The sequence below is a fragment of the Lampetra fluviatilis genome, unplaced genomic scaffold (assembly GCF_964198595.1).
Source record: "Lampetra fluviatilis unplaced genomic scaffold, kcLamFluv1.1 SCAFFOLD_272, whole genome shotgun sequence".
NCBI lineage: Eukaryota > Metazoa > Chordata > Hyperoartia > Petromyzontiformes > Petromyzontidae > Lampetra > Lampetra fluviatilis.
Genome location: NW_027621428.1, coordinates 90,001 through 103,014, shown reverse-complemented (window position 1 = coordinate 103,014; position 13,014 = coordinate 90,001).

Below are 13,014 nucleotides of genomic sequence, written 5' to 3'. Positions count from 1 at the left end.
CCTTGATCGAGTCCCAAACTCATTGGCTTTTTCGCTAAAGTGACGGAGTTTAAAGAAGAGAAAACAACTATGAGACATCTCCTTTACCAGTGGCAAAATATAGTGATAGGATTTTACCCTTTCAACTGGTACAAAAACTGACACCTTTATACAAGGCGTCATGTTTGCAATAACCACAACACAAGCAGTCAACATGCAAAATATAGTGATAGGGTTTTACCCTTTCAACTGGTACAAAGGGTAAAAAAAGGTTCAAACCTACTACTATATTTTGCCACTGGTAAAGGAGATGTCTCATAGTGTAAATGCTTTAACCCGAGCTCTCAAACTCTGATGGTGCATTGTCTTTGAGTTATGCGCCTTTTGGCGTCATCTGGTCCAACACCATGTGAGACTAGGCTCTAAGGAAAGCTGTCTCGGGTGTGGACCAATCAACTTCAAGGACCATGTGAGACTAGGCTCTAAGGAAAGCTGTCTCGGGTGTGGACCAATCAACTTCAAGGACCATGTGAGACTAGGCTCTAAGGAAAGCTGTCTCGGGTGTGGACCAATCAACTTCAAGGACCATGTGAGACTAGGCTCTAAGGAAAGCTGTCTCTGGTGTGGACCAATCAACTTCAAGGACCATGTGAGACTAGGCTCTAAGGAAAGCTGTCTCTGGTGTGGACCAATCAACTTCAAGGACCATGTGAGACTAGGCTCTAAGGAAAGCTGTCTCTGGTGTGGACCAATCAACTTCAAGGACCATGTGAGACTAGGCTCTAAGGAAAGCTGTCTCTGGTGTGGACCAATCAACTTCAAGGACCATGTGAGACTAGGCTCTAAGGAAAGCTGTCTCTGGTGTGGACCAATCAACTTCAAGGACCATGTGAGACTAGGCTCTAAGGAAAGCTGTCTCTGGTGTGGACCAATCAACTTCAAGGACCATGTGAGACTAGGCTCTAAGGAAAGCTGTCTCTGGTGTGGACCAATCAACTTCAAGGACCATGTGAGACTAGGCTCTAAGGAAAGATGTCTCTGGTGTGGACCAATCAACTTCAAGGACCATGTGAGACTAGGCTCTAAGGAAAGCTGTCTCGGGTGTGGACCAATCAACTTCAAGGACAGTGCACATACATTATCAGAGTTATGTTTTTTGTTTGCATTATGACTGCAGGTATTGTGGTCTATGCAAACATGACTCCTTGTAAAAAAGGTGTCAGTTTTGTTGCCAGATAGAAGGGTAAAAAACAATTATCAACTTCTCACTTAGTCGATTTGAAGCTTTCTTGATTGCTGGAATTACACGTGAAAAGAAATCGAATTAAATAATAATAGAATGCGACGTTTCGATTGCAACACACGCAATCGTCATCAGGTAAGAATGAATGAGAAAACCTGGAAATACAATAGAACACAGAGAGTCGGATAACATAACAGTCAACACCTCACCTGGTTGATTACGTTCGTCCAAAGATTGCTAAGTTTGAGAGAGAGACAAAACACAGACACGGAGACACACAGACAGACACATAAGCAGAGAGAGAGAGACACACAGAGACACACCACAGAGAAAGAGACACACACAGAGAGACACACAGACACACAGACAGACACAAGCAGAGAGAGACACATACAGAGACTCACACAGAGACACACAGACACACACAGAGAGAGACACACACAGAGACTCACACAGAGACTCACACAGAGACACACAGAGAGAGACACACACAGAGACTCATACAGAGACAACACATAGACACACAGACACACACAGAGACACACAGAGAGAGACACACAACAGAGGTACACACAGAGACACAGAGACAACACAGAGAGACACAGAGAGAGACACACAACAGAGACACAGACAGACACACAAGCAGAGAGAGACACACAGAGACAACACAGACACACACACACAGAGACACAGAGAGACACACACAGAGACACAGAGACAGACACAGAGAGACACACACACAGAGCCGCACACAGAGACACACACAGAGACAACACAGACACACACACACAGAGACACAGAGAGACACACACAGAGACACAGAGACAGACACAGAGAGAGACACACACAGAGCCGCACACAGAGACACACACAGAGACAACACAGAGACACACAGACAGACACACAAGCAGAGAGAGACTTTATCTGTTTGTCTCTGTATGAGTCTCCATCTGCTTGTGTCCGTTTTTTGTACTTAATTGAATTTTAATTTTCAATCTAGGGGACTTTACCGAAAGAACCAAGAATATGAATTCATGAAAAGACACATCTCGCAATTTTCACTTCATTTTTATTGATTTTATTATTTTTCAAGACACAATATATACAAGTGTTATGTGTGTGTGTGTCTATGTGTGTGTCTGTGTGTGTGTGTCTGTGTGTGTGTGTCTGTGTGTGTGTGTCTGTGTGTGTGTCTGTGTGTGTGTGTGTCTGTGTGTGTGTGTGTCTGTGTGTGTGTGTCTATGTGTGTGTCTGTGTGTGTGTGTCTGTGTGTGTGTGTGTCTGTGTGTGTGTCTGTGTGTGTCTGTGTGTGTGTGTCTGTGTGTGTCTGTGTGTGTCTGTGTGTGTGTCTGTGTGTGTCTGTGTGTGTGTGTCTGTGTGTGTGTCTGTGTGTGTTTGTGTGTGTCTGTGTGTGTGTCTGTGTGTGTGCGTCTGTGTGTGTCTGTGTGTGTGTCTGTGTGTGTGTCTGTGTGTGTGTGTGTCTGTGTGTGTGTCTGTGTGTGTGTGTGTGTGTGTCTGTGTGTGTGTGTGTGTGTCTGTGTGTGTGTGTGTCTGTGTGTGTGTGTCTGTGTGTGTGTGTCTGTGTGTGTGTGTCTGTGTGTGTGTCTGTGTGTGTGTGTATCTGTGTGTGTGTGTGTATCTGTGTGTGTGTGTGTGTGTCTATGTGTGTGTCTGTGTGTGTGTGTCTGTGTGTGTGTGTGTCTGTGTGTGTGTCTGTGTGTGTCTGTGTGTGTCTGTGTGTGTCTGTGTGTGTCTGTGTGTGTCTGTGTGTGTGTGTCTGTGTGTGTGTCTGTGTGTGTCTGTGTGTGTTTGTGTGTGTCTGTGTGTGTGTCTGTGTGTGTGTGTCTGTGTGTGTCTGTGTGTGTCTGTGTGTGTGTGTGTCTGTGTGTGTGTGTGTCTGTGTGTGTGTCTGTGTGTGTGTGCACAGATGCCATATTTTCTGTCCGTCTGCTACAGCAGAGGTGTAGGGAATTCCAACAAGACCTACATCTCTGCTTTATTGACCTGGTCAAGGCCTATGATACCATCAGTAGGACTGGGCTCTGGGTTGTTCTTCGTGCTTTCGGAGTCCCTGACCCTCTGCTCACGATCATGAAGGACCTTCATGATGGTGAGCGGGCCCGGGTAAAACTACGTGGCCGGGAGTCGGAGCCTTTCCCTGTACACCTTGGGGTGCGACAGGGATGTCCTCTGGCTCCCACATTATTTAACATCTATTTCGACTGCGTAGTTCGTGAAGCCTTCAATAGCTGTACCGGGGGAATTACCATTTGGTACAGATATAATGGGAGGCTGATCGACGCCCGGGTGCGATCAAGGGATGGCTCCCTATTGGTCAACCACGTTATGTATGCCGATGATTTGGTAATAGCTGCTCATTCAGAAGAGGAGTTGGAGACGCTGCTGCTGAGACTGGAGCGTGCCACTAAGAGGTGGGGCCTTACCATCAGCCCCACCAAAACTAAGCACCTGCCTGGGTATTTTGTACCATCGGGCACTCCGCCCCCACAACTCCCAATCGGTGATGGGGCAGTTGTGGAGAGAGTGGAGAGTTTCCCATACCTGGGCAGTGTGCTCATGACCAGCTCCAGTTTATCAGCAGAGGTCTCACTCCGAATCAGTCGAGCGGCAATATCTTTTCATCGGTTGCGTAACGCTGTGTGGAAGCTACCTGGTCTGTCGCTCCGCACGAAGCTTCAGGTCTTCTCGGCCACGGTCATTCCCTCCCTTCTCTACGCTTGCGAAACGTGGACCCCCCTAGTGGAGCATCTTCGCCGGTTGGAAACATTTAGGCTGGCCTGCCTACGATCCATCCTGGGTTTAACCAGGCTGGATTGTGTGAGGAGCTCACAAGTCCTTGAAAGATCTGGGCAAAGTCCCATCAGTGAGCTCCTCCGGCAGGCAAGGCTGCGTTGGCTGGGTCATGTAGCCCGCATGTCCAGCCACCGCATGCCTAAACAGCTTTTGTTCGGCCGGATCGAGGGGGCAAAACGGGCGCGGCACGGGCTAGAGAAGAGATGGAGTGATGTGGTACAGGAGGACGTGGAGCTGAGTGGACTTGCCGATGACTGGTACCAGCGGTGTCAAGATCGGCCTCAGTGGAGGAGGCTCGTGAAGGACGCTACTGGGCAGTTGGAGGCAGTCGCCCTCCAACAACAACGGAGGGCGGAGGAGCGACGCTCACAACAACGAGCGGAGCGCCGGGTGGCTAAAGCACAGCAAGTTGGCACAGTAGGGGGCACAGGTGGTGCATCAGCCAGTCATCTCGGTCATCTCGGTCAGTCGACCCGTGGCACCTGCTGGGTCTGCCCCGTGACCTCCTGCCAGCGGGCGTTCGACACTTCACGTGGCAGCCTCAAGGTGCACTTGGCCTGGCACAAGCGTCGTGGTGACGTCACCGCCACTTAGTGGCGAATGGCGGTTGTTGTTGTGTGTGTGTGTCTGTGTGTGTGTCTGTGTGTGTGTCTGTGTGTGTGTGTGTGTTAAGACTGTGGGTACCCCGATGGCTAACGCATCACACACACACACACAGGGCTATAGAATCACTCACCCAGTTGTTAGCCCTAGTTAGTAGTATTAGTTAGATTTAGTTAGTAGTATTAGTTAGTAGTATTAGTTAGTAGTATTAGTTAGTAGTATTAGTTAGTAGTATTAGTTAGTAGTATTAGTTAGTAGTACTAGTTCATCCTAGTGAGTAGTAGTAGCTAGTTAGTAGTTCTAGTTAGTAGGAGTTAGAACTGGTTGTTAGTTGGTAGTATTAGTTTGTATTACGACTAGTTCTAACTAGTACTAGCTAGTACTAGTTAGTACTACTAGTTAGTGGTACTAGTCACTAGTTAGTGGTACTAGTCACTAGTTAGTGGTACTAGTCACTAGTTAGTGGTACTAGTCACTAGTTAGTGGTACTAGTCACTAGTTAGTGGTACTAGTCACTAGTTAGTGAGTGAGTGAGTGAGTGAGTTGCTGGTGGAGTCTGTGAGCTAGTTAGTACTAACTACTAACTAGTACTAACTAGTACTAGTTAGTAACTAGTACTAACTAGTACTAGTTAGTGGTACTAGTCACTAGTTAGTGGTACTAGTCACTAGTTAGTGGTACTAGTCACTAGTTAGTGGTACTAGTCACTAGTTAGTGGTACTAGTCACTAGTTAGTGAGTGAGTGAGTGAGTGAGTTGCTGGTGGAGTCTGTGAGCTAGTTAGTACTAACTACTAACTAGTACTAACTAGTACTAGTTAGTACTAACTAGTTAGTACTAACTAGTACTAACTAGTGAGTAGTTGCTGGTGGAGCCTGTGAGCTCCACGGTCTCCGACACGACTCTCCCGTCGCTGATTTCCTGCGTCGTGAAGCGGATCGCTCGCTCAGGCACGCGGCAGCCTGCAGCAGCAACAACAACAACAACATCAACAACAACATCAACAACAACAACATTGTCAACAACAACAACATCAACAACAACATTGTCAACAACAACAACAACAACAACAACATTGTCAACAACATCAACAACAACAACATTGTCAACAACAACAACATCAACAACAACATTGTCAACAACAACATCAACATCATCAACAACAAAAACAACATCAACAACAACAACATCATCATCATCAACAACAACAACAGCAACAGCAACATTGTCAACAACAACATCAACATCATCAACAACAACATCAACATCAACAACAACAACAACATCATCAACAACAACAACATCAACATCAACAACAACAACAACAACAACAACAACATCAACATCAACAACAACAACAACAACAACAACATCAACAACAACAACAGCAACATCAACAACAACAACATCAACAACAACATTGTCAACAACAACATCAACATCATCAACAACAACATCAACATCAACAACAACAACAACAACATCAACATCATCAACAACAACATCAACATCAACAACAACAACAACAACATCAACATCAACAACAACAACAACAACAACATCAACAACAACAACAACAGCAACATCAACAACAACAATCAACAACAACAATCAACAACAACAATCAACAAGAAAAATCAATAACAACATCAACATCATCATCATCAACAACAACATCATCATCATTGTCAACAACAACATCAACAACATCAACAACAACATCAACATCAACAACAACAACAACAACATCAACATCAACAACAACAACAACATCAACAACAACAACAACAGCAACATCAACAACAACAATCAACAACAACAATCAACAACAACAATCAACAAGAAAAATCAATAACAACATCAACATCATCATCATCAACAACATCATCATCATCATTGTCAACAACAACATCAACAACATCAACAACAACATCAACATCAACAACAACAACAACAACATCAACATCAACAACAACAACAACATCAACAACAACAACAACAGCAACATCAACAACAACAATCAACAACAACAATCAACAACAACAATCAACAAGAAAAATCAATAACAACATCAACATCATCATCATCAACAACATCATCATCATCAACAACAACATCATCATCATTGTCAACAACAACATCAACAACATCAACAACAACAACATCATCATCATCAACAACAACAACAGCAACAGCAACATTGTCAACAACAACATCAACATCATCAACAACAACATCAACATCAACAACAACAACAACAACAACATCATCATCATTGTCAACAACAACATCAACAACATCAACAACAACAACATCATCATCATCAACAACAACATCATCATCATTGTCAACAACAACATCAACAACATCAACAACATTATCAACAACAACATCAACAACAACCAACAATAACAACAATCATTAATCAATAACAACAATCAATAATCAATATCAATAATCAATAACACCAATCAATAAGCAATCAACAACAACAATGAATAATCAATAACAACAATCAATAACCACAATGAATAATCAATAACAATCAAAGACACCAATCAATAAACAATCAACAGCAACAATCAACAACAATCAACAACAATTATAAGCCGAGGTTACCCGCGGTGTCTGTGCGCGTTGCCATGGTAACCCGGGGGGTCTGTGCGCGTTGCCATGGTAACCCAGGGGGGGTCTGTGCGCGTTGCCATGGTAACCCAGGGGGGTCTGTGCGCGTTGCCATGGTAACCCAGGGGGGGTCTGTGCGCGTTGCCATGGTAACCCAGGGGGGTCTGTGCGCGTTGCCATGGTTACCTGGGGGGTCTCTGGGCAGAGGAGGAGACGGCGGTCGAGGGAGCTCCACCAGAGGCCTGGGGAGGAGGAGGAGGAAGAGAGGAGCCGGAGACGGAGCTCCACGGTGGGGCCCTGCAATGAAACTCTCCCCCCGGGACCACCTCCCGGTCCCCCTCGCGGAGCTCCGCGCTGGGCCTCTGTTAAATAACTCTCCGCCAGGACCACCGCCTCGTCCCCATCGCGGAGCTCCGCGCTGGGCCTCTGTTAAAAAGACTCTTCCCCCGACACCAACACCACCATCACTTAGCCCCTCCCCCTTTGTCCCCCTCGCGGAGCTCCACGCTGAGGCCCTGCAATGAAACTCTCCCCCCGGAACCACCACCCGGTCCCCATCACGGAGCTCCGCGCTGGGGCCCTGCAATGCAACTCCCCCCCCCAGGACCACCGCCTCGTCCCCCTCGCGGAGCTCCGCGCTGGGCCTCTCTTAAGAAAACTCTTCCCCCGACACCAACACCACCATCACTTAGCCCCTCCCCCTTTGTCCTCCTCACGGAGCTCCACGCTGAGGCCTCTCCGCACGCAACTCTCCCCCCGGGACCACCACCTCGTCCCCCTCGCGGAGCTCCGCGCTGGGACCCACCTGCCTCCGTGCGCTCCACCTCCACCGAGGGTCTGCAGCTGCCTCCTGAAGGCACGAGCCTCACGGAGGAGGAGGGAGCGAACCCTCAGGGCGAGGTCCCCCTCGCGGAGCTCCACGGCAGCCTGGGCCCGCACGGCGCGGAGCTCCGCCTCCAGGACGGAGGAGGCGGCCTCCGTGGCAGCGATGAGTGGAGCTGATGACGATGATGACGATGATTGTGACGATGATTGTGGTGCTGATTGTGACGATGATGATTGTGGTGGTGATGATGATTTTGGTTGTGATGATGATTGTGGTTGTGATTGTGACGATGATTGTGATGATGATGATGATTGTGACGAGAGAGATTTCTGCAGAATCTGCTTCTACACTCAGAGAAACAGGCAGGGTAACATGGTAACATGGTAACATGCGTGAGTGGGTGGGTGGGTGAGTGGGTGGGTGAGTGAGTGGGTGAGTGAGTGAGTGAGTGGGTGAGTGAGTGAGAGGGTGAGTGAGTGGGTGAGTGGGTGGGTGAGTGGGTGAGTGAGTGAGTGAGTGGGTGAGTGAGTGGGTGAGTGAGTGAGAGGGTGAGTGAGTGGGTGAGTGGGTGAGTGTGTGAGTGAGTGAGTGGGTGAGTGAGTGAGTGAGTGGGTGGGTGAGTGAGTGGGTGAGTGGGTGAGTGAGTGAGTGAGTGGGTGAGTGAGTGGGTGGGTGAGTGGGTGAGTGATTGGGTGGGTGAGTGAGTGAGTGAATGGGTATATGAGTGAGTGTGTGAGTGAGTGAGTGAGTGGGTGAGTGGGTGGGTGGGTGTGTGAGTGGGTGGGTGGGTGAGTGGGTGGGTGGGTGGGTGAGTGAGTGAGTGAGTGGGTGAGTGGGTGAGTGGGTGGGTGAGTGGGTGGGTGGGTGAGTGGGTGGGTGGGTGAGTGAGTGAGTGAGTGGGTGAGTGGGTGAGTGGGTGGGTGAGTGGGTGGGTGAGTGGGTGGGTGGGTGAGTGGGTGGGTGAGTGGGTGGGTGAGTGGGTGGGTGGGTGAGTGGTTGGGTGAATGAGTGAGTGGGTGAGTGGGTGGGTGAGTGGATGAGTGGGTGGGTGAGTGGGTGGGTGAGTGGGTGAGTGAGTAGTTGAGTGAGTTGGTGAGTGAATTGGTGAGTGAGTGGGTGGGTGAGTGAGTGGGTGGGTGGGTGAGTGGGTGAGTTGGTGAGTGAATTGGTGAGTGAGTGGATGAGTTAGTGTGCGAGTGAGTGGGTGAGTTGGTGAGTGAATTGGTGAGTGGGTGGGTGAGTGGGTGGGTGAGTGAGTGTGTGAGTGAGTGGGTGAGTGGGTGAGTGGGTGAGTGAGTGGGTGAGTGGGTGAGTCGGTGAGTTGGTGAGTGAATTGGTGAGTGAGTGGATGAGTTAGTGTGTAAGTGAGTGAGTGAGTGGGTGAGTGGGTGGGTGAGTGGGTGGGTGGGTGGGTGAGTGGGTGGGTGAGTGGGTGAGTGGGTGGGTGGGTGGGTGGGTGAGTGGGTGAGTGAGTGGGTGAGTGGGTGGGTGGGTGAGTGGGTGAGTGGGTGGGTGGGTGAGTGGGTGGGTGGGTGGGTGGGTGAGTGAGTGGGTGAGTGAGTGAGTGAGTGGGTGAGTGAGTGGGTGGGTGAGTGAGTGGGTGAGTGGGTGGGTGAGTGGGTGGGTGGGTGAGTGGTTGGGTGAATGAGTGAGTGGGTGAGTGGGTGAGTGAGTGGGTGGGTGGGTGAGTGGTTGGGTGAATGAGTGAGTGGTTGAGTGGGTGAGTGAGTGGGTGGGTGGGTGGGTGAGTGAGTGGGTGAGTGAGTGGGTGAGTGAGTGAGTGTGTGAGTGAGTGGATGAGTGGGTGAGTGGGTGAGTGAGTGGGTGAGTGGGTGAGTGGGTGAGTGAGTGGGTGGGAGAGTGAGTGAGTGAGTTGGTGGGTGGGTGAGTGGGTGAGTGGGTGAGTGGGTGGGTGAGTGGGTGAGTGAGTGGGTGGGTGGGTGAGTGGGTGAGTGGGTGAGTGGGTGGGTGAGTGGGTGAGTGAGTGGGTGAGTGGGTGAGTGATTGGGTGAGTGGGTGAGTGGGTGGGTGGGTGAGTGGGTGGGTGAGTGGGTGAGTGAGTGGGTGAGTGTGTGGGTGAGTGGGTGAGTGGGTGGGTGGGTGAGTGGGTGGGTGAGTGGGTGAGTGGGTGAGTGAGTGGGTGAGTGGGTGAGTGAGTGGGTGAGTGGGTGGGTGGGTGAGTGGGTGGGTGAGTGGGTGAGTGGGTGGGTGAGTGTGTGGGTGAGTGGGTGAGTGGGTGGGTGGGTGAGTGGGTGGGTGAGTGGGTGAGTGGGTGAGTGTGTGAGTGAGTGGGTGAGTGGGTGAGTGGGTGAGTGAGTGGGTGAGTGAGTGGGTGGGTGGGTGAGTGAGTGGGTGAGTGAGTGGGTGAGTGGGTGAGTGGGTGAGTGAGTGGGTGAGTGAGTGAGTGAGTGGGTGAGTGGGTGGGTGAATGAGTGAGTGGGTGGGTGGGTGGGTGAGTGGGTGGGTGAGTGGGTGGGTGAGTGGGTGGGTGGGTGAGTGGTTGGGTGAATGAGTGAGTGAGTAGTTGAGTGAGTTGGTGAGTGAATTGGTGAGTGAGTGGGTGGGTGGGTGAATGAGTGAGTGGGTGAGTGGGTGGGTGGGTGGGTGAGTGGGTGGGTGAGTGGGTGGGTGAGTGGGTGGGTGGGTGAGTGGTTGGGTGAATGAGTGAGTGGGTGAGTGGGTGGGTGAATGAGTGAGTGGGTGAGTGGGTGGGTGAGTGGGTGAGTGAGTAGTTGAGTGAGTTGGTGAGTGAATTGGTGAGTGAGTGGGTGGGTGAGTGAGTGAGTGAGTGGGTGGGTGAGTGGGTGAGTTGGTGGGTGAGTGGGTGAGTGGGTGAGTGGGTGGGGTGAGTGGGTGAGTGGGTGGGTGAGTGGGTGAGTGAGTGGGTGAGTGGGTGGGTGAGTGAGTGGGTGAGTGAGTGGGTGAGTGAGTGAGTGGGTGAGTGGGTGAGTGAGTGGGTGAGTGAGTGGGTGAGTGGGTGAGTGAGTGTGTGAGTGAGTGGGTGAGTGGGTGGAGTGAGTGAGTGAGTGGGTGATGAGGGTGAGTGAGTGGTGTGAGTGAGTGGGTGAGTGAGTGGGTGAGTGAGTGGGTGAGTGAGTGGGTGAGTGGGTGGGTGAGTGAGTGAGCTGGTGAGTGGGTGAGTGAGTGGGTGAGTGAGTAGGGTGAGTGAGAGGGTGAGTGGGTGAGTGGGTGAGTGAGTGAGTGAGTGAGTGGGTGAGTGAGTGGGTGAGTGGGTGAGTGGGTGGGTGAGTGAGTGAGTGGGTGGGTGAGTGAGTGGGTGGGTGGGTGAGTGAGTGAGTGAGTGGGTGGGTGAGTGGGTGAGTGAGTGGGTGGGTGGGTGAGTGAGTGAGTGGGTGAGTGAGTGGGTGGGTGGGAGCAAAGCTCCATCACCTTGGAGTTGAGCTGCTCGATCCGCTGCCTGAGACGGTCCGCCAAGACTCTCAGCATCATGGGGTTGTCAGCCTCACTCACCTACAGCCACCACGTGACCACAACCACTCACCCACCCACTCACCCACCCACCCACCCACTCACCCACCTACCCACCCACTCACCCACCCACCCACTCACCCACTCACTCACTCACTCACCCACCCACCCACCCACCCACTCACTCACTCACTCACCCACCCACCCACCCACTCACCCACCCACTCACTCACTCACCCACTCACCCACCCACTCACCCACTCACTCACTCACCCACCCACCCACCCACTCACCCACCCACTCACCCACTCACCCACTCACTCACTCACCCACACACTCACCCACCCACCCACCCACTCACCCACCCACCCACCCACCCACTCACTCACTCACCCACTCACTCACCCATTCACTCACTCACCCACCCACTCACTCACTCACTCACCCACTCACTCACTCACCCACTCACCTCACACTCTACGCTGGGCTGTGTAGTGGTAGTGGTGTGGCTCTTCACGTGAGCCAGACCGGCTCGGAGAGCCTCACCCAGAGCCTCGCCCACTCACCACTCACCCACTCACCCACTCACTCACTCACTCACCCACTCACCTCACACTCTACGCTGGGCTGTGTAGTGGTAGTGGTGTGGCTCTTCACGTGAGCCAGACCGGCTCGGAGAGCCTCACCCAGAGCCTCGCTCGGCTCCAAGCCCAGCAGAGACTGCTCGTGACAATGCCAGGAGCCTTTGCTGAGCAGCTGTGACAGGATCACAGCCTGTGCCTACACACACAGACACACACACAGACACACACACACAGACACACAGACACACACACACAGACACACACACAGACACAGACACACACACGGACACACATACACAGACACACAGACACACACACACAGACACACACACAGACACACACACAGACACAGACACACACACACACGGACACACATACACAGACACACATACACAGACACACACACAGACACAACAACAACCGCCATTCGCTACTAAGTGGCGGTGACGTCACCACGACGCTTGTGCCAGGCCAAGTGCACCTTGAGGCCACGTGAAGTGTCGAACGCCCGCTGGCAGGAGGTCACGGGGCAGACCCAGCAGGTGCCACGGGTCGACTGACCGAGATGACCGAGATGACTGGCTGATGCACCACCTGTGCCCCCTACCGTACCAACTTGCTGTGCTTTAGCCACCCGGCGCTCGGCTCGTTGTTGTGAGCGTCGCTCCTCCGCCCTCCGTTGTTGTTGGAGGGCGACTGCCTCCAACTGCTCACTCACCCACCCACCCACTCACTCACCCACTCACCCACTCACCCACTCACCCACCCACCCACCCACTCACCCACCCACTCACTCACTCACCCACTCACTCACTCACTCACCCACCCACCCACTCACTCACTCACTCACCCACTCACTCACCCACCCACCCACCCACTCACCCACTCACTCACTCACCCACCCACTCACTC